The following is a 24683-nucleotide window of genomic DNA, read 5'->3' as shown; positions in this document are numbered from 1 at the left end:
AAAAATGTTAACTACAACTTTCAGCTGATGAATACTGTAGCATATTAGCGGTGTTAGCATGAAATATACTGATAAAGTGTGCACATTTTCTATCAATTTTAGCACAAGAAACAAATACTGTGTTGTTTCACGCTATATATAGCTTCACTGTAGCTAACTAAATGTAGCAATGCTACTAGCTTAATGTGCCCTTCAAATAGATTATATTTGAATAGATTACGAGTTCTGAGCACATAATTGACCAAGCAAAGTTGTATTTACAATTTAATTCTAGTTGTGGAGTTCTAAGAATTCTAGTTCTAATTGTGGAGTTGTAATGTTCGAAGGGGAGTGTCAATTTGACACATTGTGGAAACGCTGATCTATTAAACAGGGTGAATTCAGTTTGATTGGGACACATTTTCCCAGTCATGTCAAAGGGAAAAACTGTCCCAATCAACTTGAATTCACCCCTAGATACATGTAATATCATATAATATATTTATGATCTTTATATGGAGATCAGATCAGTGAGTGGAAAGCAAGTCTGTAGCGAATGCCATTAATAACTCAACTCAACTTTATTTCACATTTAATTTTGAAACCATACATAAGTGATTTTTTTATAATTTTGAATTCAGATGTAGTTATTTAGGTTTATTGTTCATAATATTATTATTATTTTTTCTATAGACTACTTCCATGTTGTGTTTCTGACTTGAATGTGACGTCGTAATAATGAATGCCCCAAATCAGAGGAACAAGTAGCCAATCCCAGGTAGTATTACTGCATTTTAACTCACATGAAATTAGTGCAAATCTAAACAAACTAGCTTTACCAGTAGCAAGCTACTTTTTCCAACAAACTAAAAGTAGTGGTTCTACTAGCTTAACTACATTTTTAATTAACATGTTTCAGCAAATGTTTTCTAGTAACAAGCTACCTTTTCCACACAACAATGGTAACTAACTATAAATGTAGCAATGCTACTAGCTTAACCATCCAAGTATGACATTAGCGAACATAGTAGCTTTTCCATTAACAAGCTACTTTTTCCAACAAATAGGCCTAGCGTACCATGAGCAGATACCATGAGCAGATAGCATGACAAAACACTGCATTGCTATTTTTCAGACTTATTCTGATTCATTTTAGTGAATATTTTATTCAGTCATTTTGTTAAAATTAACTGGTTCAAAAACGGTTCACTGATTCATTTGACTCCCTACATCCAATGAATCCAGACATCTATACGCCAGCCTGACCGTATAGTTTAACTACTTTAAAGGGGTCATGAATTCAAATTTTCCTTGATCTTTTGGCATGTAAGAGGTCATTAAAAACCTGTATCTTTCAGAGCTCAAAATTTCCTTATTAGTCTAAAAACAGCTTTTATTGAAACCAAGCTCAGAATATGACTGGTTTGGAATTTTTTCACATTATGATGTAATAGTGCGATGAAAGACTGCATCTGTGGAATCAGATAAATGCCTACTTCTACATCACTGTATATTTGGCCCCACCCACTTTGATATGAGAAGGAGAGGAGAGCAATACAAGATCCCTGGACTAAAAATAGCATCACCTTATTTATTTTCAACTCAGTAGAATGTCTCAGTAGAGTATTATTTGTTTGTTCGGTACATTTCACTGTGGACTCTTTGGTAAATCAGTCGCAATTTCGGCACAGGCTTTGCAAACAGACTTTTACTGCAAGACAAGTTGTGTGGTCCACAACATGTAAGTAACCGTGTTAATTTCAATGCCTAATCTGTGATCAGTGATTTTGATATGTAATGATTCATGTCAGATGTTGTTTATTGTACTGGAGCTGTCAATTGATCAGTGACTGAGTTCTCTCACCAAATCTCCTGTGCTCTCTACACTGCACAATCAATCTCTTATTTACATCATGTTTGCACTGTTAGTTATGATGAAAGCATTTGTGAAAATACAGAAATCAAGTTGCAATGATGAGATCACTGCCTTCATGTGCTCAACAGACTCAATGTCTGTCATCGGCTACAGTGCTCATCGTTTTAACCTTTTATGTTACGGGAGTAGATCTACATATAATGTTATAATCAACACTTTCACAAATAGTTGATCTTGACATTTGTAATTGTAAAAATGTAGTGAAAGTTTTCAAGGAAGTTCCACATGTAATACGGTACTTATTTCATATGCAAAGATGTTAGCCAATCATAGCAGTGGTGGTTTACAGCAGGGGTTTTCAAAGTGTGGGTCGAGACCCATTTGTGGGTCGCAGATTGGCAAGAGGTGGGTCGCGCAGTCACTATTGGCTGCAGCGAAATTTACGCGCGGCGTTCTCCTTTTTCCAAAGCGCTAGGGCGGTTGCGCTCCGGAGGCGTCTGTCGTTGCTAAGCGCAACCATCAGCTGCGCTCTCCGTTACAGCAAGGAAAACGCTTGTGGCATTCTGAAAAGTTGAGATGTTTTTATCCCGATGTGGCGCGGACGCGCTTGGAAAAAACGAGCGCGTCGCACCGCGAGCTTCCATTATGAGCGCGCATACCGCGCGCCTACATTTGAATACGCGATATGTGAACAGGCCCTTAATCTGTCGTCTGTTCAACACAGCGCTGTTGTCTTTCAGATATGGTCTTCGTAAGAGTGCGTTGTTTGCATTCCCTCGCATGCATTTTGCTACCTACCAACACAAGGAAATTTTTTATGTAAAACGTATTTCACATGTACACACACGAGGACGAAAGTGTTTTCTGCGCTGAACAACGTGGTGAGTTTAACAACACTTTTAGCAGAAATATTAGTATTGAAATTCTAGGTCATGGGCCTACTGTCAAATTAAATAATTTAGAAAATAAAATTATTTGTTGTTATATCAAAACTTTGGTTAAGATTAAAATTACTTAATCTTTAATTTCTTCGTGTCTGGGTAAATTAGTTGAGGCAGCAGAGAAGAACTACTCGGTATTCTTCACTTTATTTCAACAGCCATTAGGCTGCTATTTTAATTCTACATTATTTTGATAATGTACCATAAGTTTGTATTGCAGTTAAACTTGTATGTCTTTCATACTATGACAAGGAGAAAACTGCTCTGAAGAGATCTAACGCCTTCCACCCCACCCCACATTCATGCTTTTTAAAAATCATTTTGGTGGGTCTTGAGATAGATTATTCTTGTCTAGGTGGGTCCTGGAATGGAAAAGTTTGGGAACCCCTGGTTTACAGTACCCTTCCAACAGAGGGTTCAAATCGGAGGGCTAAAATCAGGGTAGAAAATTTACTTTTATTTCAAAAATATGACAATTTTTTTATATGAAAAATCATACTAACATAACTTCACCTCAGGAAACATTATAAAATAAAATAGCTTCCCCAAAATTTCAGTCCCAAATACTTGCTTCTCATTGGCAAACTCAACCAATCACTAATCATTATCCCAAAAGCACATAAAACAGATCTTTTCCTAGGCAAATTAGTCTAACTCTTTCTCAATCCCGCTCCACTAACCATTATCAGACACTGTCCCTTTCATACCCCTAAATCTAACCTCTCTCCATCTCCTTTCCTCCATTTTCTCATTTTCCCTCTCTCAGCTGTGACTCTGTCTCTCAGGGGGCTAAGCGCTCATTCCTGTGTCTGTGTGCTGCTGTCGATTGGGCACTAAGTGCTGTGAAGACCCCAGATAAATCCTCAATTACGGCCTATCTGCTTCTTACAGCCACTGATTAACGGTCAGGCCCCGTGGCTGGCACTCTCCCTTGCTCTCTCTCTCTCTGCCCCTTAGATACAGTACAGAACAAGCAATAGATTTCCCCAGTGTCTGGTCAGTTCTCCTGAGACCTCCAAACACCAGATGACCAGTGGATAGTGTGAGCCTACTGGGCTGAAGTGTGCAAGGAAGTAACAAATGCAAATTTTAGATTTTTTACAGTTTGAAATCAATTCTAGAATAAAAAGAGCAACGTGGGAGCAATGTGTGCAACAAAAGCAAAAAAATAAATTAATTGTTCCACTAACCCAATTTAAACAACTTCCTGTTCTTCTTTCATGTAATAGGATTATATCTTACTAAGATTTACCTGTAAGAGGCAGTCAGAAATCAATCGGACAACATACTGTATGCACATAGCTGACTATGCTGAATTTTAAAATGTGAAAATTTTTTTACTGTTTCAAGGTTCAAAGGCTCCTAGAAAGTGCTGGTGATTTGAGTGTTGTTCACACCAATGCCACATCAATAATATCCAAGTTTGCATGTTTACCCCCATACTTGATGGATGTTATTTTAACGGTGGAAACTGAAGGTCAGTTCAATACCTCTTAAAAAAGGGACTTTGGACAAAATATGGATAATGCTTGAGCTGTTCGGGTTTTGGGATTCTCTGAGCGAGATATTCACGTCTCCAACTCTTGACTCCCTTGAGTGTCGGATCTCAGAATGTTGGGACTACCGTTGTATAACTGGATAGATATTATTGATCCTGTAATTTCAGTGTGGTTAAGGCTCACCGACCTCTCCCATCATGTCTAGTGATTCGCTCATCTTACTTGCAAGAACTTGATTTATGATGTTACAGACACATCAAAAAAAGTTCCGGCGGGCTGCTAATGCTGTTGCACATTTCCCTTGCAAGTTCCTATGACTGATTGACCTTTGCACAACATCTATGGAATACAAAGAGCCAAAATGATGTTATATACAATACGGTATACCAAAATGCAACATTTGTGCCACTGCAGTAAAGAATGTGAAACAAATTGAAACTAGCCTGCAGGTCGCAAGGTTTTGATAAAGATATGCCAATTCATTTTCACATACTTGAAATAATCCACAAAAAAAAAGACAGAAGGAACGAAAGAACCTGATTCTTTCTGATAAAAACCTGATAAACCTGATTCTAACCTGATAAAAAGTAGAAACATAAAATGTCTACTCTTAGATATTTGTATATTATTTTATTTTATTCATGTTATTTTATTATTTATATCATTTTCATGAAAATAAAACTGTAGGGGGCTGCTTATACTGAAAATGAGTAACATCAAAGACACAATAATAAGACATATGTTTGCAGTAAACTTTACAGAAGGTTCACCTAATCAAGCAGCTTACAAAGTGCAGAGTTTCATCTCTTGTGTGGCAAACAACAACCTGAGATATGTGCTTGCATCAGCATGTGAGTAGATGAGTTTGGACTGAGGGTGGGGGGTGGAAGTGGTGATGGCAAACGTTATGTTGGGGAAATACCTCCCTTTTTTTCCGTTAAGTCCAGACGGTGAAAAAAAGTGAAACAGGTAAACAAATACAAGGAGTGGAAATGAAAGAAAAAAAAATCAGAAGCAGATCTGTTTCAAAAATCTATACAAATGTAAATCAATTGCAAGGCAACTGACTTAGATAAAAAAAAAATAGAGATCATGTGGAATTTCACAAAAATGGTTTGTAATGGAGGTTGCTATACCAGTCTATTAGCACACAAACACACACCTTTATTGCATCCACAAGCCCAGTGAGCGCACAAACAAAGTCATGTGACTGGCGTGGTCATGTGAGCGAGTCCTCAGAGGAGCTCATCAGCCTGTATGTAGATGTGTGGTGAGTGAGTGATTGCCAAGGGCTGAAAATTGGTGTAGTGAGTTTCACAAGGGAATTGCAGCACACACATACATACACATATGCAGGCAAGATTATGGACCTGTGCAGAGCTGCCATGCTGCAACTGCCGTTACCTGCCAAGTATTAATATATGGTCCTGTGCACTCTTAAAGGAACAATACACCCTGGCCTTCAGTGTGTCTGAGGGGTCAGAGGCCACTGGAGCACTCTGCATATGTCTTCATACATGTATAAATTAATCTTTCTCATGCACAGCACATTCTTCACAAGGTTATTATATTATATTTCGCCTGAAATATTTAGATGATATACAACATTATTTGCAGAGAGACAAATACACATACATGTACAAACATTAAAATGTATTATTATTATACTTTTTTTAAATTTAATTTGTTTGATAAACTAGAATTTATATTGTCAGAAATATAATATTTCTGTTATAGAAACCACAATACATTTGCAGTAAATAAACTACTTATGCGGCTTTATTAATAAGTGTATTTCTTATGTATGATTCTCAGGTCATGTAAATGTCCTCTTGTCCAACTTTTATCACCTTAAACGGTTTAAGCAAAACCCGATCGACAGATTTTTCTCAGATCTCGATCCAGATCGGGATTTTTACTCTGCATGTACTTTACACCTTTACTGGTGTTCAAACAGCTTATTAATAAACACAGTTTTGTTAATAGGTTTTATAATAAAGCTGAATTTGTTGTAGATGTAAACTCCTTCAAAGAGCATTGACTGAATTCACTGTGGAGTGCCATGATCTTGACCATTCATCAATTCAAAAACTTGAGTTCCTGAAAGGGTGAAAAGGAAATTTTTACAGTACATTACATTTCCTTAAAAACTGGTATACACCATAAATTAACCTAAACCTACAAGACGTGAATAGCAAATCTTACTAAAGAATCCTGCTCTTGGGTCGGTTCAATACTGTAGCTTTATACATGAGGTTTTGCATGCAGCCTGAATTTTCTGATCCCAGACCTGCCGATGGTGTAGTGAGCTTAGCCAAGATGGTCCCTTGGTATACTAAAGTGAGGGGGTGATTTGTTACTCGTCTTAGGCCGCTCATTTCCCCATGCTGTGCATTCTTTCCTCCGCCTCGGCGCCGTGATGAATGGCTGGCCGTGTGGAGGAGATCGGCCACGCCACCACCAAGGTTACAGTAACCTGGGCTCTCATCTTAGACTACCTGCCTCTAATTAGCAACCCATAGAGACGCAGAGAAAAAGAGAAAGAGAAAAAGAAAAAGGAGGGGGTGAAAAAACCCAGTTCCATGTTTATGGGCTCTAAATCTGCATTGCAATTTTCGCCAGTCTCTCAATCTCCCTCTGATTACCTGCCCCCCACTCTCAGCCCTTCTCCACTAAAGGTGGTTTGTGTCGACGTGCGTCTCTTCTGTCACTGATCACTTCTTCCGGCCTGCCTGAGGGAGATTACACACACACAACCGTGATTTATCAGAGAAAAGGATGGGATGGACTCCTCTCTCACTGTCTCTAGCTGTGGAATCTAATGGATTTATGAGCTGGAGAAGCTGAAACAGAGATAGAGGTTGAGGAAGAGAGAGATTCACACAGGATTTGTTAGATATTTACACAGAGGGGAAATACAGAAAATACAGACAGAAGGTATATAGTATGAGATAGGAGAAGATTGAGCCTAATTATGAAACGAGACAGTTAAGAAATAAGAAATAATTGTGAAGTTTTCACCTAAATTCTCATAATTCTTAACAGACTAATATTTTAATATACAGGGGCATAGGAATGATTTGAAGAGTGGGGAAAGATGGCCCAGATGGCTTATTTTATTTAAAAAATCTTAAAATATAATTATTTCCCTAAAACAAACTTCTGAAAGTGGGAAGGGCACATTTATTTGTCCACTACAAATTTTCAGTTATGTCTCTGCCAAGACTGAGGCATTAGAGTGGCACTTCAACCCCTGAGGATAAAGACAGGAACTAGGGAAAAAGGCCAACCATAGCAGAGGCGCCAGTTGTAGAGGCTGAGGGTGAGGAACAGACTTGGCACTGGATGGATGGCTTGTGGACAAAAAGTGGACATGGAAGACTTTTCTGTTCTTGGGAGGCAAACGGACTCAAAAGCACATCATGAGAAGCACAGCTTGAAGACAGTTCTATAATATACATGTACTGTATGTATTGCAATACAGCTACATTGTATTCCTGTATTTTAATGTCAATGTATTAAAGGGTTAGTTCACCCAAAAATGAAAATTCTGTCAGTATTTACTCACCCTCAGGTTGTTCCAACCCGTAAGACCTTCGTTCATCTTATATCAAATATCATCAAATATCGTTCAAGATATTTTTGATAAAATCTGAGAGCTGGATAGCTCCTCCATAGGCTTCTTGACGGATTGAACTTGCAGGCCCCGAAAAGTTATTACAGACATCGTTAAAATAGTCCAAGTGACTACAGTGGCTCAATCCTAAGTTTATCAAACGACGAGAATACTTTTTGTGCGCAAAGAAACAAAAATAACTACTTTATTTCAACTATTCATGTCCTTCTCTGTGGGCCTCGAGTCAGTTTACTAGTGTAAAAGCGTAAAGCTTCTGTGTTGTACGTCACATGCATCACCCACATGACCAGCGTCGGCCAATAGTGAGCCTACGTGTGATGTAGCTCTACGCTATTACACTAAGTTAACTGACTAGAGGCCAACAGAGAAGGAAATGTATAGTTGAAATAAAGTAGTTATTTTGGTTTCTTTGCGCACAAAAAGTATTCTCGTCGTTTGATAAACTTAAGATTGAGCCACTGTAGTCACTTGGACTATTTTAACGATGTCTGTAATAACTTTTCGGGGCCTGCAAGTTCAATCCTTTTGAAGCCTTTGGAGGAGTATGGAGGAGTGAGCCAGATCTCAAATTTCATCAAAAATATCTTAATTCGTGTTCCGAAGATGACGGAAGGTCTTACGGGGTTGGAACAACATGAGGGTGAGTAAATACTGACAGAATTTTCATTTTTGGGTGAACTATCCCTTTAAACATTGCGTCTACCATTTTTGAAATAAATACAGTGGCCAGGCACCAAATGTATTTGGACATGATACATTTTCTAATATTTGTATAATTAATAAATTCATATACACTATTCATGCTATTTTAATTCATACACTGACTAAAAAGTGCCTTAAAGTGTACAAATACTCCCACTGTATATTAAGCAGATGGATCGCGTATGCAGAAATCATGACACTAGCACACACCTTACTTTGAATGGGGCGTGCTGTCGGGTGGTCGTCCATTTAACACCTTCTCAGGCCACTAGAGCCTCATCCTGTGACACAAACATAATGTTTCTCTGTCCTAAAATATCAGTTTGCGTGTCTGTTGTAGCCTTGTCTTGTTCACTAGTGGAAACTCTTGCTGCCCAGTGCCAGCGCTAATTGCTTTTGACATTGTTTGGCCTCTTGCCGCCCAGTTTAGGACAAATCCTTCATTCATGCGGCGAGGAACGCTCGCAAGACCCTCGACCCCATCCCCTCTCCTCCGCCTCCCGCCTCTTTAATTAACTGCTAAGAAACTGTGAGGACCGTGGTGGGAAATTTGCACACAAAGGGCCGGTGTCTGGCCTCTCCTCCCCTCATCTCTCCATCCTTTGCTCTAGGGTGCTCTTTCTCACCTCACACATACCTTCATTTTGACCCATGTTCTTGTCCGGTACAACAAAGAAAGCTTCTTTTTTTCTTGTCTTGTCTTTCTTCTCACTCTCCGCTCTTTCCCTTTTAAAAAGCGGCCTTCCCTTTAACACGATCGTTGGGAAAAAATCCTCTCTCCTCCCTTTCATTTCTCTCCCTGGCTTTTTTGCTTTCTCTTTCTTCATTGCCCCTCGCCCGATACTATTTTTTTTCTTCTCCGACATTCCCTCTGTCTTGCTCTTCCCTCCTTTTCATGGCTCTGCTGAGGGTCGTGGAGGCCCTTTGTGTGCTGGCGGATGGCGCTCTGAGGCAGTTAGCTGACTGAGTTGAGTGAGAGCCCTCCAGAGAGGCCTCAGAAGAATTCGGCCAGAGCAGAAGTGTAAACAGGTGGAGATCTCTATTGTGCAGCTCCGCACAGTTTCCCGTACTGCGCGCACACACACACACTCAACATTCCTCCATCCACCCACTGTCAGTTATTGTTTTGGGCTTTTTTCTTCCTCCCACATTTTATTCAGTCCCCACCATCCCAAAAGCAGCCTTTTGTGCTCTTGTTGGGCCACAAACTCCCAGTGGACCCCCCTGCTGTCAGTGGTGGGTCTCTCCCTTGGCAATCATTGAGACATGGTTTGAGGGGGAAGAGATAGGGTCTTGACTGGATCCATGCCTTGGTGACACAAAAGGACTGGCATTGCAATTTTCATGCTCCCAGAAAGCATTGCAAGATGTGCACCTGTATGCAGTGTGTGAATTATTACTTTCAACAGGGTTAATTGTTAATCAGAATCAGAATCAGAATCAGAAAGAGCTTTATTGCCAAGTGTGCTTGCACACACAAGGAATTTGTTTTGGTACTGAGGCTTCCAGTGGACATATACAAATACAACATGAAACATAATACTACAAATTATAAGAATAAAAAATAAAAATATAAATATATGAGAATAAAACTATCACAGTTGGGTTTAGTCAGAATAGACATTTTCAGATTTACAGATTATGAACCTATTTACAGTGTTTTGAATATTATAAATAAATAAATCTACATATAAGTATCACCTGAGTTGTAGGATATTGCACTAAACAGTGGGAATATTGCACTTACAGGCATATGCCTTGGGAGGAGTGTTAACTGTTCAGGAGGGAAATGGCCTGTGGGAAGAAACTGTTCCTGTGCCGAGATGTTCTTGTGGCCAGTGATCTGAGTCTCCGTCTTGACGGTAACAGTTCGAACAGGTGGTGTCCAGGGTGAGTGGAGTCTGTGATGATTTTACCTGCTCTCTTCTTCACTCTGGAAGAGTACAGGTCCTGGAGGTTTGGCAGGGGGGCACCAATAATCCTCTCCGCAGTCCGGACTGTCCGTTGTAGTCTCCTGATGTCTGATTTGGTAGCTGAACCAAACCAGACAGTGGTGGAAGCGCACAAGACAGACTCAATGACGGCTGAGTAGAACTGAATCAGCAGATCCTGTGGCAGGTTGAACTTCCTCAGCTGGCGAAGGAAGTACAGTCTCTGCTGGGCCTTTTTCACAGTGGAGTCAATGTGATTGTCCCACTTCAGGTCCTGAGAGATGATAGTGCCCAGGAACCTGAATGACTCCACTGCTTCCACAGTGCTGTTCATGATGGTGAGTGGGGGGAGTGCTGGGCTGTTCCTCCTGAAGTCCACGATCATCTCCACTGTTTTGAGCGTGTTCAGCTCAAGGTTGTTATAACTGCACCAGGCAGCCAGCTGTTCAACCTCCAGTCTGTAAGCAGACTCGTCACCGTTTTGGATGAGACCGATGACAGTGGTGTCGTCTGCAAATTTCAGGAGCTTGACAGTGGGGTCTTTAGAAGTGCAGTCATTAGTGTACAGGGAGAAGAGCAGTGGGGAGAGAACGCACCCTTGGGGAGCACCAGTGCTGATTGTGAGTGTCTTGGATGTGTGTTTCCCCAGTCTCACTCGCTGCTGCCGGTCCGTCAGGAAGCTGGTGATCCACTGACAGATCGAGGATGGTATGGAGAGCTGGGTCAGTTTGGCTGTGAGAAGACCAGGCATGATGGTATTGAAGGCCGAACTGAAGTCCACAAAGAGGATCCTTGCATAAGTCCCTGGTCTGTCGAGATGTTGCAGGATATAATGCAGTCCCATGTTGACTGCATCATCCACAGACCTGTTTGCTCTGTAAGCAAACTGAAAGGGATCCAGCAGGGGTCCAGTGATGTCCTTCAGGTGGGCCAGCACCAGTCTTTCAAACGACTTCATGACCACAGACGTGAGAGCGACAGGTCTGTAGTCATTAAGTCCAGTGATTTTGGGTTTTTTGGGGACAGGAATGATAGTGGAGCGTTTGAAGCAGCAGGGAACTTCACACTGCTCCAATGATCTGTTGAAGATCTGTGTGAAGACCGGGGCCAGTTGGTCAGCGCAGGCTTTTAAACAAGCAGATGAGATGCCGTCTGGGCCTGAGGCTTTCCTAGTCTTCTGTTTTTTGAAGACTCGGCTCACGTCCTCCACACAGACCTTAAGCTCAGGTTGGATGGCAGGAGGGGGGAGTGATAATTGGAGAACAGGAGGTGATGCTGAATGTGTGAAGTGCAGATCAGACCGGGTGTGTGGTGTGAATGAGGGCTTTTCAAACCGGCAGTAAAATGAATTTAAATCGTCAGCCAGGTGTTGATTGTCCACAGATCGAGGGGATGGTGACTTGTAGTTGGTAATGTTCCTCAGGCCATTCCAGACTGATGATGGGTCGTTGGATGAAAACTGGTTTTTCAGTTTATCAGAGTAGTTCCTTTTAGCAACTCTGATCTCCTTTGTCAATCTGTTTCTGGCCTGGTTGTACAAGATTTTATCCCCACTTCTGTAAGCATCCTCTTTGGCATGACGAAGGTGTTTGAGTTTCCCAGTAAACCATGGTTTATCATTAGTGAATGATAAGAATGTCCTGGTAGGAATGCATGTATCCTCACAGAAACTTATATATGATGTTACAGTATCTGTGAGCTCATCCAGATCATTGGTAGCAGCTTCAAAAACAGTCCAATCAGTGCAATCAAAGCAGGCCTGTAGATTCTGCTCTGCTTCATTAGTCCATCTTTTCACAGTCCTTATTCCAGGTTTAGCTGATTTCAGTTTCTGCCTGTAGGTCGGTATGAGATGAACCAAACAGTGATCAGAGAGCCCCAAAGCTGCCCGTGGGACGGAGTGATACGCATTTCTTATTGTGGTATAACAGTGGTCCAGTATATTACTGTCTCTGGTGGGACATGTAACGTGCTGTCTGTATTTTGGTAGTTCACGGGAAAGATTTGCTTTGTTAAAATCCCCAAGAATGATTAAAAGAGAGTCTGGGTACCTTTGTTCCGTTTCAGATATTTGTTCAGCCAGCTGTTGTAGCGCCGCGCTCGCGCACGCGTCTGGAGGGATGTAAACATTCACGAGAATGAAAGAGGAAAATTCCCGAGGCGAGTAGAAGGGTTTACAGTTTATGAAATGTGCCTCTAAATTAGGAGAGCACATCTTCTTCAGTGTTGTTACATCTGAACACCAACTTTCGTTAATGTAGAAACACAATCCACCACCTCTCGTTTTCCCCGTTAGCTCCGCGATGCGATCCGCTCGGAACAGCTGGAAGCCCGGCAGATGTATTGCGTTGTCCGGTATGGCTTCACTCAGCCAGGTTTCAGTGAAGCACAAAGCAGCAGAGTTTAAAAAATCCTTGTTAGTGTGGGTGAGGAGAAGAAGTTCATCCGTTTTGTTAGGAAGGGATCGGAGATTCGCGAGATGAATGCTGGGGAGTGCAGTGCGCAGGCCGCGCTCGCGGAGTTTAACCAGTGCGCCGGCTCGCTTCCCGCGTTTGCGTCTGAACGCGCGTTTGAACAACAACGCTGCCCCTCCGACGAGAATGTCCAGCAAAACGTCCGAATAATCAAAAACTGTGGAAAAGGTTTCTGGTGTGTGTTTCCTAATGTCCAGTAGTTCGTCTTTGGTGAAACTGATAGGAAAAGAATGACTAAACGCAGAACAAACGAACAAAAACAACACAATAGCTGGAGAGCTCCACACCGAGGCAGCCATCCGCGGCGCCATCTTGGATCTAGCTGTAGTGTGTGTAGCAATGTGTAGTTAAAGTAGCCTAATAACATTCGAAGCCCATTGGAGTCAACATGTTCCATCTTAACGCTATAAAGCCTACTGTATCGTATTTTTAAAGGGTTAGTTCACCCAAAAATGAAATTTCTGTCATTAATTACTCACCCTTGTGTCGTTCCAAACACGTAAGACTTTCGTTCATCAAGATATTTTTGATTAAATCTGAGAGGTTTCTGAACCAGCCATAGGCAGCAACGTCATTGCAATTTTGAAGGCCCAGAAAGGCAGTAAAGACATTGTTAAAATAGTCCATGTGACTACAGTGGTTCAACCTTAATGTTATGAAGCGACGAAAATACTTTTTGTGCGCAAAAAACAAACACAAACAACAACTTTATTCAACAATTTCTTCTCTTCTGTTTCAGTCTCCTATGCTGATCACATAGTAAACACAGTGCAGCGCTTCTGGGTTCTACGTCAGAACGCCGGCTCATTATTGGCCATCTCCTGTGTCAACATCACACGCATGCATCGTGGTGCTTACGTGAACAACGTCGGCCAATAATGAGCCGGCGTTCTGATGAATGGCAAACGATGAATGGTCAGAAAGCAATGTGTAGTCTGACAAGTTTCTTGTTCTTGTTTTTCGTGTAAAAACATGTATGTACACAATAAGTCCATTTTATCAAATTATTAATTTCAATGTAAGTACATAGTACTTAAAGCCACTTAATATAAAGTGGGACCCATAGTTTTACTCAATTTGGTCCTCTGAATAAAACTGAAGTCTTTTAATTCCTCCTCGAGGAAACTGTAGGTAAACTGTACCTAACAAAATATATCTTTCTGACTATTATTTTCATATGGCAGGCTTTACAGGGTTAATAATATAGCTAACCATATAACATTTCCACATTTGATATACATTGTAACAGAATGCACTCGATTTGCTATTCCTATGGTTACCTCTTCATGTGATTTTGTATATGCATTTTTATTATCTGCATTCAATTATGCAAGCAATATGTAATATTGATGCAATGAAAGGAAACAAGAAATGACAGAAATCAGTCTGAATTAACAGTCAAAGTTTTTAAAATTCTATAAATAACAAATGTTTCAGATAAATATCAGAGCATACACATACACACTATTGTTCAAAAGTAAGATTTTTTTTAAAAGAACTAGTACTTCTATTCCACAAAGATGCATTAAAGTTATCACTTATATTACAAAAGATTTCTATTTGAAATAAATGCTCTGTTTTACAGTTTCCACAAAAATAGTAAGCATCACAACTATTAATGTTACTTGAATGTTAAATCATAATGATTTCTGAAAGATCATGTGACACTGGAGAATAGAGTAATGGCTGCTAAAAATCATCTGTTTCAAAGAAATGCAGCCTTGGTGAGCATAAGAGACTTCTTTCAAAAAAATTAACTTAATATAATTCAAACCTACAGTAGGCTAGTATTTATATAAAGAGAACACAAGCAGCTTTAACTTTACGACATAAGAGAGATTTCCTCTTTCATAGCATTCATGTATTAATACTAATAAGGCTCCCTTCTGCTAACTGGCAAACATGGTGTATTTGCAGTTACTGTAGCATTAATGAATCAATACAGAATAAAAAAAGGCCTTTAAAACTGCAAGTGACCCAGATGGCTTTCTTCTGTATAAATGTTTTCTGAGAGTGACAGGGAAAGCAGAATGTTAGTGCATGCATGCATGAACGTGTGTGTATGCTCAGACAATAACTGAAATGACACAATAACACAGACAATCCTAGAGCACAACTACAGAAAGAAATGACAAGCAGAACGAAAGAGAGAAAAACTTCTGTTCGCCTGGGGAATTGGCGCTGACCCATCTGTTGAAACCGCTTTGCATATTGTGACCTAGATAATAGGGCATACTTGAGCTTCGTAGGTAGATCTAGTGATGCGTCTAAGCATTGGACACATATCGATTTATGTCTCTGAACTAGATGTCTTAAAATAGCGTGGGCTTTCGCATAATTTGAGAATGCAGACGGTAAGATGCTACCCTAATGAGGCAAGAGTTGAAATGAATGTTTCAACAAACACATTTATTTGCTAAGAATGCTCTCGGTTCATTCTGCTGTCACTTTCTTTGTGAAAAGTCTCTGTCTAGTGAAAAGACCGACCAAAAACGTGAACAAACTGACTCTCTGAAACTGGAAGGCGCTCAATTGCCCACCCATCAGCCCGCTGTTCCTTTTTGGCCCCACTTCCTCATTATTAAAAATGTTGCTTTTATTTTGCTTTCTTTTCTTTGCTCGTTCCAAAGACGGAGGTCTTTTGTGCAAGTCCAGAGGACTGTGCTCCGGGTGAGGGGCTGAGGTGTATGGGAGAGAAAGTGATATCTCTTGCTCCTAATGAAGGAGCTGTTCTGTTTATACACCTTTTCAGGCCCACCTGACCTCGGAGGCACCAAGAGAAAGTTCTAGAACACTGGAAGGGTAAGTAGGGAGCATGTGTATGTAGGGGGGAGGTGGGGTTAAGGACTAGGAGTTGCGAAAGAGCCCCCTCCAATCACTTTACCTCTGTAAATGCACAGAGACACAGGCAAGAGACATCCTCAAGAGTGCCCATTGTAGCTGGCAGTATTATGCTTGAAACAGAGGAAAATTAATTTGCCTTTCTCTATAAAGAGTCCTTATTCGCAGTCGAAAGGCCACTTCACAAGGGGGTGGGCAGGAGAGCCCCTTGTCCGATCCTCACATCCGAGGGGGCATATGTGTGAACGGATGCACGCATTTACAACTGCCCAAGCTCACACACTTTTCATTCAAATAGATGTATCTTTACCTGTAGTAAAGTTCAGATTTGCTGAACTCTGACCTGTGAATTTTACCAATGCTAAAAAATGACTAGGGAGACATTTGGCCCTTTCTTGCACCCAGCACAATTATCTGTATCAATTAATAGTATGATTCCTATTTTGCACCCGACGCACAGTGGACTTTTCCCTCCACAGACGCACATCGGTAAATTAGGGAATGAACTTGCAGCCCCGGGGATGGTTCAGCGAAAAGAGGAGGCGTGTTCCGGCTTAAACGTTCCCTGGTGCTATTTTGTAGTTTCAGAAAATAATTCCACCACAGACCAGGAAAAACCTAGTCTAAAGTCAGTGGCGCGTTATTCAGATGCTATTTTAAGGGCGCATGCTTGGCCATAATGTAGCGTGTGCACAACGCACATACACTTTGCTTCTCTCATTTACACAGACGCAGCGGTTCCCATTTTTGCAAACCATACATAATTACAAGGAAAAATATTACCACATGAGGGAAATTATTGTGGTGTCCATGAAGATGAAAATAGGCATAAATCTAGCTTACACATTTACCCAAATTATAATACGCCTGTTTAACCGAAGCTAATTTGGGTGGGTTTGTGCCATCCCCATACAATGTCACCTCTCTGTCCTTTATGGCCCTGACAAGAACGTCGGTCTCCTCGGCTGTGAACCGCTCCTGGCAAGCGCCTGGCAAATCCGCCATCATAATAGCAATCCGCCATGGAACAAGCGCGCCTGCTTTTAAAGGGAATGTGAGATGACGCTCTGATTGGTATATTTCATGTTATGCCCAAACCACACCTATGATTAATGTAGCTACTTCAGACCAACCCATTTTAGATTTGCGTCGGGCGCAAGAGTTATTTATCCCGCAGGAATAATAACAAAAGCGCCCGAGATCCGCCCACAAAGTTACTTGCGTTTTGCGTTTGATACTTGCCTTTCAGATAGTTAAAATAGGGCACAAAGGCTTCTACAATACAAAATTTAAGAGACAAATTACTTTTAGTTGACAAATTACAGAATCCTGAATCGATTCGCAGTTCATTGAAAGTGTCAAATGCAAACCCAGTAATGGCTCTGAACAATTCACTAACAGAGTGAGTCAACGACTAATTCAAAACACTAAATCACAAGCAAAAATTCAAACCACTAAATCACAAGCAAGAATATTTTGTTTGCAAATCAGACATCAGGGCTTGCACTCAAAGGAATTAAAATGTAAGTTGTATGGAGCGGAGCAGACGCTTTTAGTTTATAATTGCAGCGTCCGTTGTCCAGCTGAATTATATGTTTTATATTTCTATATAAAAACTAAAACGACAGTAGGGGCAGTGCTACGATCAAAAGTAATGTAATCACGTATGGCAGGGGTCGGCAAGTAAATTCCCTTTCAAGGGAACGCATCTGAAGTATGAATAAAACTAATCCAATCCTGATTTGTACTGCGTCATGACGTAACATGTGACGGCATACACGGAAGCTACAAAGGGACGCCAGCACACAACAGAGTTAGCTATTTGATCTTCAACAAGCACTCTGTGTCAAACTGTCTGTCCTATTTGGTGTTGTTTGTCCCATAAGAATTGTCCCAAATAAAGGTCTACATTGCAATATAGAAAATAGTGGCTGGGGCGTGGTCATGGACGACAGAGCTCTAAGGGGCTTCCTCCCAGACCTCAGAGGTCACCACGCAGACAACATGTCGGTGGTCTCCAACTTGATTCATCAGCGGGTTCTGAGATCACACACTCTATCCAGATTGGCGATTATCAGATTATCAGATCCTCCTGTGGTCCCAGGGGAACTGTTATCTCTCAGAGCAATTTACGTCACAGGCGACCAGAATCAGGGAGCAGACATCCTGTCGTGGCAGGGGCTGAGGCCCGGGGAATGGAGACTTCCCACCGAGGTGGTGAAGTAGATATGTGAGAGGTTCGGTCCAGTGGAAGTTGATTTATTCACGTCTTGAGGGACTTCCCACTGTCCAGTGTCCACTGTGGTTTTCTCTCACCCATCCAGTCCCATTTAGGTTGGATGCCATGGTACAGACGTGGCCGAGGCTACGCCTGTACGCTTTTTTCTGGAGAGGGTCCGTCAAGACGGGATCAGGCTACTTCTAGCCCTGTACTGGCCGGCCCGGGTTTGGTTTTTAGACATCATAGCACTTCTGGCAGTCCAGCCTTGGCAGATACCTCTGAGGAGGGTCCTGCTTCCACATAGGCCACTGTCGGTAGCCTAAAAGAGGCCTAGAAATAGGGTTTCGTTCCACCAAGTGGGGCACTACCTACTTTTTTTATATTTAACATCAGAAATATATAGAGATTCCTTAGGAAAAAGTTCTCCGCACACAACCTTGCAGTTTTTGAGAAATTATGCTAAAGGTGCCCATTTTGAAAAAAAGGGAAAACGTAGGGAATTTTTCACTTTCAAACCTGTTTATTATATAAACCCAAAAATGCAGAATAACCTAATTTTTTTTGTATTTGAAGTACAAAATAAACCAGTTTGAAATGTGTGATATACCTGAAGTTGCTATCTAGGCACAGTAAACATGATACGATTATCAAGAAAACTTCTACTGTAGCATTAACATCCCAATTACTTCTCATTATGTTGTTCCAATTCAAAGGTAATATTTGAGGTAAAATCTGAATAACAAATAGCATTAAGCCAAAATATAATATATAAAAAATTAAACACATTTAATGGTGAATTGTCAATTCGCATATACGAGCAGTAACTGCACTACATGTACACTGTAAAAAATTTACATGCAGTCTACTTAAAAAAAAAATGTGGTAACAATATTACACGTATTATATTTGAGTAGATTTTAAGGTTTGTTTTTTTGTGAAATCTACCCGAATAAATTAAGTAAAATTTCCTAAATGATTTAGTCTATGGCACATGATGAATTTAATATTATTAGTAGAATGTGCTTTTTTAATTTAAGTTGTCTCACAAATAAATCAAGCAGAATTTACTCATTTGTATTAATGAAACGTACTTAATTATAACATTTAATGCCTTTTTCAGGTTAATATAATAATAAATACATAATGCACTTTGTGTTATCAAACATGCTTTTATTCTGTATTTTTTGCACAAATAAAACAAATCTATATAAAATGTAAGACAGCAGTTTTAAGATATGAAAAATAAAAGTAAAAAATGCTAACATTTCCCATGTCATTGAGAAAGATAATTTTGTTACACAAAAACATTTCTGTTGGAAAAGTCACGTTTTTGACTAAAACTTGTGAATAACTTGTATCAAAACATATAAAATAATTTGTACTTGCTGAAAGCTTGTTTGAAGAACAATATTAAACGTTCATCAATCAATGCAGGGTTTTTTTCAGCAGAACTTGGTCATAATGCATTGTCTCAATCTAAGTCATGAGTTTGTTTTTAAGTGTTAGTAATTTCAGGGAAAACATCCAGTTCCAAGAAGAGCTTCTGAAAGGCCTCAAAAGTGTGCCTCAGTTCTTTCTTGTAGGTGAGGTTTAGTGCATACGTGAGTCCAAGAAGAACAGCACAGGCTCTTGCCAGATTTTCCAAGCCATGCCATGACTTGCACCCCCTCCAAGATGATGCTGAAATCCTTCTGATAATCCCTCTTGCAGATGGCAATTTTCATTATGTGCTGCAGGATATCTCCATTGTCACACTGTAAAACAAACATTAAAGAAGTATTTTAATCTTTTCTGTCCATAATTATAAAGTTGATTTGTGTACGGTTGTAAAAATTTCTTATAACAGCTTAAAATGCTAAGACAACGACAAGTAAACCATTATAGTTTGTTTTCTTTGTAATCACACCACAAAGACTTTCACAATAACATAAGTACAGTTTCACCAACGACAGAGGGTGTATTCAGGAAGAAAAAATAAAATAGATGTAAAATTACATTTGGTGACACTGAGGTGGGGGGTGGCGGAATTGAATGGTCTATAGTGGACCATTCAAATTCGATGGTCCACTATAGACATTCTACTAACTGTAAGTAACTACATGTCAACTAACTCAGAGTATTAGTAGACTGCTAGGTTAGGGTTAATAGATTAAGTTAACATGTAGTTGCAGTTACTTATAGTCAGTAGAATGTCTAAAGTGGACCATCAAAATAAAGTGTTACCTTTTTTCATATAGTGGCTGACAAAAATCTATTTTGTGTTAAATATTTTCACATTAGCTTTATATAATTTAATTGGAAAAAAGATTATTGTTTAAGTTGCATTTCTATTTTTATAAATAAAAGCAATGTACAAATACATTTCTCAAAACACCATAAATATATAGAATAATTCTAGTCACTTGTACTCTTAGATGAGGTCATCCTCTTTTTCGCTAGATAACAGATCAAGCAACGGAGGATAACATCTCTCATCACGTCGATGTTTTTATCGGGATTCTGATGTGACAAAAGTTTGTAAATTAGCATCACCCAAAAATAATGAAAAAATATGCATATGTTATGAAAGTAACTTACCTGCAGCATTCCGACATTTTGAGCCATTCCTTCGCACATTGCTTGATTTTGTCCATCGGACTTCAGTAAAGGGCTGCGGGCCTTTCCTACCATCTTTTCCGACATGAAGAATACACTTCACGGGTGTTAATCGAGCTTGATCGCCACTATCAGATGAAGATGCGCTGCTTACGTCCTCATCCATGTTTACATGTGCGTAGTGATATTGGCTTGATTTTGGCTCTGGCCTACTTACATTTTCGATGCTGATTGGTTGAAAATCTATCTCAACAGTTTTATATGTCTCAATACGCAATCAATATAGTGCGCCAATAAATTACACTTTTCTCATTAACTTCAGGATAATTCGTGGAGTACTTTTTGCTTGGATACCTTTTTTTAACGTTGACCATATTGAGGAAAAAAAAAGAAAATGTAGTGCCCCATTTGTCGGAACGAAACTGAACGATACAGCTCACGTACAGCGGCCTAACAGGCCGGGGGCTCAATACTCACCCCCGACCAGACCTGCGGAAACTTTGGGCCTGGCCCCTGAGGGGGCTCAGTACCTGGAGGCTCCCTTGTCGGCTGGAGTGGCTGAGACCATACTCAGTTCCAGAGCTCCTTCCACAAGGAGATTGAAAGGCCTAAAGTGGAATGTGTTTTCACTTGGTGTAGAGAGCGTGAGGTGGACCCAGTTAACTGCCCGGTTGGTTTCAGTGCTGGAGGTCTTCCGAGATCGTTTCTCGGCTGGTCTTACCCCGTCCACACTCAAGGTGTACGTGGCTGCCATTGCGGCTTTCCACGCTCCTCTGGGTGATGGGCCTCTGGGGAGACATTAGCTAGTCGTACGTTTCCTCCGTGGGGCTAAGAGGATGAGACGTGCGGATCAAACCAGATTTCCCACATGGGACCTGGCAGTGGTTCTCGAAGTGCTGGTCGAGGCCCCCTTCGAACCTCTGGAGGCCAAGGCCAAGAATCTTCCTTCAAGATAGTTTTTTATTAGCCATTACTTATCTGAGGAGAGTAGGAGATCGTCTCGGTTTACGTATGTAACCCTCGTTCCCTGAGAAGTTTGGCCAGGAGCATCTTGAACGGCAGCCTGTGAAGGCCTGCTCTGTCAGGGGTCTGGCGACAAAGGGGGACAGGGGCGAAGCGGTCCGTGGACGGCACGCTGTGTCAACCGCCTCTGGGACAGAGGGGGACGAGGAGAGCACGGCTTGTGGGCGGCGCTCTGTGTCGTCCGAGAACTCTGTATGCTCAGAGACGAGAGAGTCAGCTCTTTCTGAATAAGGATTCTTCCCCAGCCCTCTACCGGGGAAAGGAGTGGCCCTGCTACCAACTCCTGGAAAGAACTGAGTCTCATCTCTGAGCAGCCCAACTCAAAAGTGCCGCTTAACCGGGCGTTTAGCGGGGGGTGGGGCTGGAGAGGGTTGTGGCATCCCCCCTACGGTCTTCCAGAGCCAGGCCCGGGTGAACGGGCGGGGTTGGAACCGTGGGAGGGCGCCTTTGGTGGTGGGCAGACTGAGGGATCTGAGCGGACGGCGGGACTGGTGAACATCACCTGACTCCGAGTGCGTACGGCTTTTTTTTTTTTGCTCGGAGAGCAAGGTCAGTGGTGGTGCGCAGCTCACTGAAGAGCCTCGGGTCAGTCCCGCCCTCCTGTATTTCCATGAGCATCTGGGTCAGGTAGACCAGCAGAACGGTCATGGGATGCAGTGAGGCGGCTGCCTGTCCTGTGGCACTATAGGATTTTGCCACAGATTAGTGTAGACGAAAAGAACTACAGGCTTTGGACGGGTGCTTAGGATTGCGCCGGGAAGCACTCTGAGGACACAGTAGCATGGCAACAGAGCGTTCAACCGGGGGGACCCCAGTGTACCCATGGGCAGCGGCCCCTGAGGGTAAGAAAGGCGGATGAGACCAACGAGAGGACCCGTGATCTCATCATGCACGTCCGGGAGGAAAGATATTGGGGTTTGCCGTGGACGCGGGTCAGCGGCCTCACCCAAAAACCAATCGTCCCGGGAAAGCATGGCCGTCATCTCCGGATCAGACTCATGCACAGCCATATGCACAGCAGAAGGTGGCAGCTGTGACGAGTCATCATTTCCAAAAGAATCAAGCCCACCTAGTGATGCTGCTACAGACACAGCATCATCCTCTGTAGCTTCAAATGAAAACACATGGGCCACCCGAGGGTAGACTCGTGGAATCATCAGTTCGCTAGCGGGCACCGTCATTAAAGTGGAGGGGCTGGGGCGTGAACACAGAGTCGGTGCCTTGTTCCAGACCACACCCTCAGGTCACCCTGGCCACCAGCCGAAGATCGGGTGGTGGATGAGGGGACTCTCACTCTTGCGAGTTCACCGAGTCTCGACCTATATATGAAGCGATGATCACGTTCCCAGAGAGAACATGAGTCATCCACGAGCGCTGTTCAAGCATGATCAAAGCCACAAACACACTAGACAGCGCTCGTGCCCATCAGAGTCCGATACCAGTCCGCTGTGGATGGCTGTGGAGGGAAGAAATACTCTTGGCTCCGAAGCGAAAACATATCTGCATGTTGCCGGCGTCCTCCTTTTATACCCACGAGGTAAGGCGGAGATACGCTATGCAAATTCCGCAGACCCATGGCATTTCTTTGCCATTGGCTCGTTTTGTAATACTCGAAGTCGATAGGTGTTCTAAGCGAAACCCCATTCGTCGTCATCCGACGTAACTCGGAGTGACAACGAAAGGGAACTTCAGCTGTTCTCTATATCTCATGGGTGCCTGGAGTTTGCTTCAGGCGACATTAAGGCTATCTTGCACCCTATGTGCCTAAAGTGCCATCTTATGTGGCACAGCCTACGGTTCTGCAGACTTTTCATCCTCCATCTCACGTGACGGCGGATGAAGAAAGACTTAATTTGCTCTGCCCTGTCAGAGCTCTCAAGATTTATGTCGAGAGGTATTCTTCATGGCGGAAGTCAGACCAATTGCTGGTGTGCTTTGGGTCGCCGAAGAAGGGGCATCCATCAGTAACTGGGTATTTCAGGCTATCTCTATGGCCTATCAGGTGCGCAGCTTGCCTTCACCTTTGGCCGTGAGGGGTCATTCAACCAGAGGCATGGCGTCCTCTAGAGCCCTCTTTCAGGGGCCATGATCCAAGAAGTGTGCGATGCAGCAGGATTGGCCACCGCTCATACTTTTATCAGATTCTATAGCCTGGATATTCCTTCTACGCCAGGCACTCTAGTGCTCTCGTTCCAAATGTGCCTGTGCGCAGCTTCACATTGGGACAGGCAGGGCTTGTTGTGGCATAGTGGGTACTCTTTCCCCAAAAGTGTCGTAGTCGATGCAGTTTGAGTTCCCTCGAAAGGGAACGTCTTTGGTTATGACTGTAACCCTTGTTCCCTGAGAAGGGAACGAGACACTGCGTCCCTCTGCCACGCCTTCCCCTGCCTGAGAGCGACTTGCTTCATCGAGGAAGCTAACTCTGTTGTGTGCCGGCGTCCCTTTGTAGCTTCCGTGTATGCCATCACATGTTACGTCATAACGCAGCACCAATTAGGATTGGATTAGTTTCATTCATACTTCAGATGCGTTATGCTGAGGGCGTTAAAGTGTTGCAGTCTACGCAGTGTCTCGTTCCCTTCTCAGGGAACAAGGGTTACACTCGTAACCGGAGGGCCAAAAAAAACTTTCACCACTAGATGGCGGGCCAGAACATAGACAAAGGATAATTTAAGAAATTAATTGATGAAAAATTCAACTAGAATTACCTGTGGCAGACTGTTACACTTTTTTTCTTAACTGGTAGTGAGCTGTTACTCTGTGTTAAATCCTGTAGTAGGACAGTCATTAACAAAAAGCCAATTTTGTGTGGCAGTGTCCGGGTTTTACACTGGATAAATTTATAAAGCAGTAGTGAGTGACACGTAACCTGGCAAGTATCTTCATCCACTGACCGCCTTGCTAAAACACACATAGGCCTATATGGGAGATGCAGAACTCAAAAAATAAAAAAAGGACTTGAAT

Source organism: Siphateles boraxobius, unplaced genomic scaffold (genome assembly GCF_051911475.1).
Source record: "Siphateles boraxobius isolate OS27281-9 unplaced genomic scaffold, OSU_SipBor_1 12, whole genome shotgun sequence".
Lineage (NCBI taxonomy): Eukaryota > Metazoa > Chordata > Actinopteri > Cypriniformes > Leuciscidae > Siphateles > Siphateles boraxobius.
Note: the sequence above shows the minus strand (reverse complement) of the source record.